The sequence below is a fragment of the Pan paniscus genome, chromosome 6 (genome assembly GCF_029289425.2).
Source record: "Pan paniscus chromosome 6, NHGRI_mPanPan1-v2.0_pri, whole genome shotgun sequence".
Lineage (NCBI taxonomy): Eukaryota > Metazoa > Chordata > Mammalia > Primates > Hominidae > Pan > Pan paniscus.
In genome coordinates, this window is record NC_073255.2 from 61,418,780 (window position 1) to 61,426,926 (window position 8,147).

At 41.7% G+C, this 8,147-nt stretch overlaps 1 pseudogene; it reads left to right on the top strand.

Moving 5' to 3' along the window:
• The first annotated feature begins 7,272 nt into the window (after window positions 1-7,272).
• On the top strand, window positions 7,273-8,147 carry LOC129398312 (insulin-like growth factor 2 mRNA-binding protein 3; annotated as a pseudogene).

Consider the following 8,147-nt stretch of genomic DNA (forward strand, 5'->3'; position numbering starts at 1 on the left):
AAAAGCAACCCCCAAATTATTTCTTTTCTAACATAGAGCAGCCTGTAAAATTGAGCCGCACACATACATAAGCAAGATGGAAGCTTGTGCAAATAAATGCCGGCAGCTGTGCCAATAGGAAAAGGTGCCACCTGGGGACTAGGCATGTTCAAAAGGGTGGCTCTATCTTCCCTTTCCTTTGTAAACCATGCGTACAGTAAGAAGCAGGCAACGTGGTGGCAGGCAACATGGCATCAGCCAGGCAAAGACCCCATTTGCATAATAGAAGAGTGGTGGGGGCAGCCAGCTTTCTCGTGCACTGTGTAAACATCACACCTGGCCCAACCAATCTTTGGGCCCTATGTAAATCAGACACTGCCTCCTCAAGCCAGTCTATAAAATCTGGTGCACTTTGCTGCAGGCCGGAAGTCCACTCAGGCAACCCTCTCCCTCCCAGTAGAGAGAGCTATTCTCCTTTCTCTTTCTTTTGCCTATTAAAGCTCCACTTCTAAACCCACTTCCTGCATGTCCACATACTCAATTTCCTTGGCATGAGACAACAAAACTCAAGTATTTTCCCCAAACGACACCGCTTCATTATGTTGTAAGTGATTAATTTATTAGTTAAAATTGCTATGTTAAGAAATATAGCACATTTTAAGGCTGCTGATGCACAGTGCAATAACTGCCATATACAAGTATGACACCAATTTATACTAGGAGCCCAGGTGCAGTGGCTCACGCCTGTAATCCCAGCACTTTAGGATCCTGGGGGCAGGTGGATCACTTGAAGTCAGGAGTATGAGATCAGCCTGACCCAAATGGCAAAACCCCATTTCTACTAAAAATACAAACTTTTTTTTTTAGTAGAAAAAAAACATTTATATTAGTGGGCATGGTGGCACACTCCTTTAACCCTATAAGGGTGAGTCAAGAGAATCACTTGAACCCAGGAGGCAGAGGATGCAGTGAGTTGAGATCACACCACTCCAGCCTAGGTGATAGAGCAAGACTTCTTCTCAAAAAAAAAAAAGAGTATTACAAAACTCTTGTTTCCTTACACTTACCATTTATGAATAGTTTAATGAAATATGTTATTTTTAGAAACATGTTTCATTTTGGTATGTAAAAAACTGGCATCTCATTAATTTGATATGCATTTTAGTAACTATTTAGTTAACTTGGTTTTATATATGTTTAGTGTACTACTTTTTGAATTGCCTAATCATGTCTTCTGCTTATTTTGCTATTCAATTATTTAGCGTTTTACTGATTCATATGAGCTCCCCATTATAGTAACCACTTGTCCAAAATTTTATTTTTATATATATATATCTCCATTGGATTCCAGTGTTCATTCTCAATGTTTTTGAGAGAAAAGGAGTTCCTCCCTTCTAAAGATTTCCACTCTCTAAAGAGCTTAAATAATTACCAATTACTAAAACACAATTAGGGAAGTTTAAACATTGTCTAATTGAACTTTATTTGTGGAAAATAAATGTTCTCACCTTTCCATTATTATTTAACCATGTACAGAAAGGAGCCCATACATTCTGGGCTGATAAATTTCTCTTTTAAAAAAGGGAAAATGTATTCTGTCAAAGAGGGTACCAAATTCCGAGTTCACACTGCACTTTGCTAAACACATTGCCTTTGTGTTGGCTGTGTTCTCTCTGAAACACAGAGCTGCTCACATCACGGCCTTGTTCCAAAACATTTGATGGCTTATAGCAGCCAACACAACCGATCCCCCATTCATTTTTCCAAGGTCAACACCTCTTACTATCACAACTCTACACAATATTTCCAAACTCTCTACTCTCTACTCACATTCCACTTCTTGTCCTACTCTGTCCTCGAATAAGCCTCATATTTTTATACTCCAAGGCCTGTACTTAAACTGTTTTTTTTTCCTAAATGTACATTTTCCCTGTCCCACATCTTTCTCCTCCACATGGCAAACCCTGCACATTTGAGGGCATCACTTTCTCTTTCCACTTGAATGGTCTCCACTTGTTCTTGCTGGTTGTGAGGCACTGGTGAGTTTTAGAACTGGAACCATATTTTATCCATCTTTGCAGTTCTAGAGCCTTGCACCAGGGGTAATTGTCAAAAAATGGTTCCCAATGCAAGCTTGCTGATGGTAATATTCAACAGATGAGAAAATGAGCCAGAATGCCTGTCTACTAATCCAGATTGCTTTTCACTATTATTTTGCTAAAACTCCCCCATTGTCATCAGCAAAATAACAATGATAATAATGATACTAGTACTAAATACACAAGATAAGTCAGTTATAACTGAGCTAGTAGCATGCATGACTTAAATTCTCTATTTACTGCTAGTTTCAAAATAGTTCTTATCCACAGATAGGAAAAAACAGGAAACAGACCCTCAAGTGCCTATCACAATGCAAACTCTTCCAATTCCAAAACTTGTTCAGGCACGTTCATAAAATAAACGAGGCACACTGGTGACCCCCATCTCAGACACACTCTAAGAGAGATAGAAGGTCTTCCTCTCACTGTCCTCCACTATACGTGACTCCTCCTGCTTCAAAAACAACAACAAAATAATATCTCCCAGAGGCTATCACACTTGAACTTGGACAAATTTTTAGATTTGATTAGTAATTAGGTCAATACAGTTGTTGCCCTTACTTGACCCATATCACATGTTATAAACCTCTTGGGATCATCCCAATACAAATTCTGAGGCAAAACTTTGAGTTTCTTATTATGTAAAATCACAATAACCTCTTATAACATAAAACAATGGACCTGTTCTCAAGGCATTGGCCCTACCCAAACAAAACTAAATTTCCCACACAGTTGTAAAGTTTACAGCTTCAAATCTCTTCAAAAGTAGGCTATATATGAGTCTTGGAACAAGGCTGAGCACTTTCAGTGAGGTTAAAAGTCAGTGTCCACAGGGAAGGTTTTGAAAGACAGGAGAGTCCCCCACTATCCACCCCACAGAAGACCATTAGAATGTTAGAGTCCACGCCCACCTCTCCACTTCTAGGACATCTCCCACCATGTGACAGACCATCTCCATTCCACACTCTAGCCTTTCCAATCAGAGAAGGGTAAAAATTCAGTCTTTGGCAGGACTTGTCCAAGGTTTCACTCTAGTTTGCCACTGGATCTCACTCTGCCAGCCTTCTGCTTTAGTATCTTGTTGACCTCCCCGTTTCTAAGGGCACACAAATCCCAGTCAGTTCTTTCATGTACTAACACCACCTCTGCAAGCCCCTCACTCCACAAAACATCCCTCTCACTTCCTGACTATCACAGAAGTAAAGGTCTAACTTATGTTTTCAAATACTAGCTAGAATGTGCTGTAATCTATTTCTGGAAGCCAGAACCCTGTGCTGGAACACTTCTTTTTCTCTCTTGGTGTGTCCATCTTTTCCCTTGATGTGCCTCATAGGGAGGACTCTGCACGCAGGAGGTTGTCAGTTAGTGTTTGCTTGGTAAATGGATCATGACTCTATGGCAGGTAGTCTGGAAAGGGTCAGAAGCACAGCCCTGGAGACACACTTAACAGTTTGAGTTCTAATAGCTGGCTGCCTTTCTGGGTCTCTTTCCTCATCTGAATCCTGAGGATAATAATTACATCTACATCTCTATGTTAAAGAGTTGTTGTGGTGAATGAATGAGATGATGCATGAAAAAAAATTAGGATGCTGGTAGCTAGCGCTCAATAATCATTAAATCTTCTGACTTCTGCTCCTACTGCTATCATGCTGAGTGTGTTTCTACATAAAAAAGCTAACAACCAACAAAGGGTAAAAATTAAAGTATGAGTTTAGATTCTTGACTTGTCAAACTGGAGACCTACTGGGGTAGTAAGTCTAGCACAGGCAGAAGAGAAAATGAAATACTTTATTTCTGGTTTATCTGATTTAAAGCAAATACAGGCAGGTCTGGTTAAAAAATGCTTTTCATCAAAGTTTGTCTGTAACTAGGATGTTGTAGGTTAAACTTATTTAAAAGTAGTCTAGACAGATTCATTTGTAATATAAGCATGTCATAGTTTCTGGCGTTTAGGACTGGATTTCTGTTTGTTTGTCCAATTATTGATTTTTGAGATGGAGCCTCACTCTGTCACCCAGGCTGGAGTACAGTGGCATGATCTCGGCTCACTGCAACCTCTGCCTCCTGGGTTCAAGTAATTCTTCTGCCTCAGCCTCCTGAGTACCTGGGATTACAGGCACCTGCCACCACATCTAGATTATTTTTGTATTTTTAGTAGAGATGGGGTTTTGTCACGTTGGCCAGGCTGGTCTTGAACTCTTGACCTCTGGTGATCCACCTGCCTTGGCCTCCCAAAGTTCTGGGATTACAAGTGTGAGCCACTGTGCCTGGCCAGGATTTCTGTTTTTTTTTTTAGTTTTCTGAAGAGACACAAAAGACAGCACTAGCTACTATCAGACCTCCTAGAGACAAGCTGGTCCAATGAGCTTTTACACAATTTCATTTACTGCTGGGCATGGTGGCTCATGTCTGTAATCCCAGCACTTTGGGAGGCCGAAGCAGGTGGATCACCTGAGTTTAGGAGTTTGAAATCAGCCTGGCCAACATGGTGAAACCCCATCTCTACTAAAAATACAAAACTTAGCTAGGCGTGGTGGTGGATGCCTGTAATCCCAGCTTCTTGGGAGACTGAAGCAGGAGAATCGCTTGAACCCAGGAGGCGGAGGTTGCTATGAGCCAAGATCACCCCACTGCACTCCAGCCTGGGCGACAGAATGAGACTCTGTCTCAAAAGAAACAAAATCACTTACTGTAAAGATAGTAATGTAATAAATCAGAATCTATAAACATAATAATTTGATCAGTGCTAACCACTCCACTTTCCCAATATACATATACTTCTCCTTTTTTCTTGAGCATGTATCCCAATGCCACATTCTTAGCAAGATGACAGTGGGTTTTTTTGTTTGTTTTTGTTTTGAAATGGAGTCTCAGTCTGTCACCCAGACTGGAGTGCAGGGGCGTGATCTCTGCTTACTGCAACCTCTGCCTCCCATGTTCAGTTGATTCTCCTGCCTCAGCCTCCCGAGTAGCTGGGATTGCAGGTGTGCACCACCATGCCTGGCTAATTTTTTGTATTTTTATTAGAGATGGGGTTTCGCCATGTTAGTCAGGCTGGTCTGGAACTCCTGACCTCAAGTGATTCACCTGCCTCAGCCTCCCAAAGTGCTGAGATTACAGGCATGAGCCACCGCACCTAAGCAACAGTGGTTTTGAGTGTGCAAAGAATGAGCATATCACAGACATGCTTAAGACACATTACATGGCCTGGCTTACCTGATACAATTTTTAATTTCTCTAAAGTAAACTCACTAAAATTTGAAAACATATATTTCTTTAGTAACTTATTTCATTAATTTTCTCAGGGACTTTACAGAAAACATATTCAACTTTCATTCATTTAATCTTACCGCAATAGATGATCTAACATATTTAGAAGACAGAGTATATAAGGTGTGCCCATACCCAAAGCATAGAAAACTCAACACACCAGGGCCTTGAGGAAGCCAACACTAGAACAGTACAAATACACAATTTTCCCTAAAATGGAGAGACTAGTGCTCACTGGGGCCCAAAGGGATGTTCAGGTTGCATCCGTCAGGATTGACACCATAAAAGAGAACGTTCTTTGGAGCACAGTGGGGCTTACTTGAGGTTTTGGTGAGTCATTTGGATGACATCAGAGACAAGCTTTACCCCAAATGAGAGTCATGTTAAGACTTCCATGTGAGATTGTCGTAGAGGATTGTGGCCCAGTTCACACATAAGAGGATGGCTGTGCAGCCCAGGGAGACAGATATCTTCTCTCAGGAGCAGAAATCTTCATGTAAAAGATGGCCACTTGCTGAGTAGTTGAAGCACGCCCTGATGGAACTCTCTGGGGGTCAGATTGCACACTGTCTCCTGAGTTGCATAAAGCACAGAACAACATGTCTGCACTCCAGCTTCTAGCATTTACCAACTCGGCAGAAAACACATCATTGTCTATCTCATTCCAGAAAGATCTTATTTGCCAGGGGAAAAAAAGTGAATTAGGCCAGGTGCGGTGGCTCACGCCTGTAATCCCAGCACTTTGGGAGGCTGAGGCAGGCAGATCACGGGGTTAGGAGTTCGACATCAGCCTGGCCAACATGGTTGAAACCCTGTCTTTACTGAAAATACAAAAATTAGCCGGGCACGGTGGTGGGTGCCTGTAATTCCAGCTACTCAGGAGGCTGAGGCAGGAGAATCACTTGAACCCAGGAGGCAGAGGTTGCAGTGAGCTGAGATCACACCACTGCACTCTAGCCTGGGTGACAGAGCAAGACTCTGTCTCAAAAAAAAAAAAAAGCGAATGAATATAGTAGGAACCCAAGGACTGTCTAAGGGTAGGTAGTAAGTCTGCCATCACCAGAAGTATTTAAATGCTGGCTAGACAATCACACTGTGGGAATAAGTTTCACTCTTTGTAAAAGGGGTAAATCTTTTTCTTTGGCACCCACAGATCTAGTGAAGATCTTAGCATACAGTAGATACACAGCAACTTTTGTTTACTAAATAAACTTTATTTTCACACAGATTACTGGTAAGCAAAATATTGATATAACTCTAAGACATTAAGGATATGAGAAGACCATTCATGTTCTTTATGGGGTTCCAATTAAGAAATAAGTTGAAAAATCAGGCAAAGAAAGGAGTTCTGATGCTCCTAAGTAGCATCAGAACTATTCTGATGGACTTAAGCCATTGTAAGAGTCCCAGTTTGGTTCCTACCAAAAGTCTCTTTCCATGAACATTATGCTTACAATCAGACAGATAAAGCACCACTAAAGCAAACACAAACTCCAACACTCTTAAAATTTAGGCGTACATCTCATTTGAAAATTATTCAAAAGCGAGACTTAGGAAGACTGGTTGATGCATTTGGGTTGTAGCTAGGCTTTTTCTTTTCTTTCTCTTTTAAAACATATCTAAGACAAGGAAAAACAAGCTTAGGATCTGATTTTTCACTCCTTGTTCTTGTGCTTGGTTCTTTCTGTGTTTGCGTATTTTAAAGGTGAGAAGATGAGAGCAACAAAACCAGCTGGATCCATCCATCGCCGTGAGTGGTTTTAATTTCTCATTCCTCTAGTTAATTTTTTTAAACAACCATTCTTCACAATGAACAAACTGTATATCGGAAACCTCCACGAGAACGCCGCCCCCTTGGACCTAGAAAATATCTTCAAGGACGCCAAGATCCCAGTGTCGGGATCCTTCCTGGTGAAGACTGGCTATGCGTTCATGGACTGCCCAGAAGAGAGCTGGGCCCTCAAGGCCATCAAGGTGCTTTCAGGAATTGATGCTGTATAATCCAGAACGCACCATTACAGTTAAAGGCAATGTTGAGGCATGTGCCAAAGCTGAGGAAGAGATCATGAAGCAAATAAGGGAGTCATATGAAAATGATATTGCTTCTATGGATCTTCAAGCACATTTAATTCCTGGATTAAATCTGAACGCCTTGGGTCTGTTCCCACCCACTTCAGGGATGCCACCTCCCACCTCAGGGCAGCCTTCAGCCATGACTCCTACGTACCCGCAGTTTGAGCAATCAGAAACGGAGACTGTTCATCTGTTTATCCAGGCTCTATCAGTCGGTGTCATCATCGGCAAGCAGGGCCAAGCACATCAAGCAGCCTTCTTGCTTTGCCGGAGCTTCAATTAACATTGCTCCAGCAGAAGCACCAGATGCTAAAGTGAGGATGGTAATGATCACTGGACCACCAGAGGCTCAGTTCAAGGCTCAGGGAAGAATTTATGGAAAAACTAAAGAAGAAAATTTTGTTAGTCCTAAAGAAGAGGTTAAACTTGACGCTTATATCACAGTGTCATCCTTTGTTGCTGGCAGAGTTATTGGAAAAGGAGGCAAAACGGTGAATAAACTTCAGAATTTGTCAAGTGCAGAAGTTGTTGTCCCTCATGACCAGACACCTGATGAGAATGACCAAGTGGTTGTCAAAATAACTGGTCACTTCTATGCTTGCCAGGTTGCTCAGAGAAAAATTCAGGCAATTCTGACTCAGGTAAAACAGCACAACAACAGAAGGCTCTGCAAAGTGGACCACCTCAGTCAAGATGGAAGTAAAGACTCAGGAAACAGCCCACCAC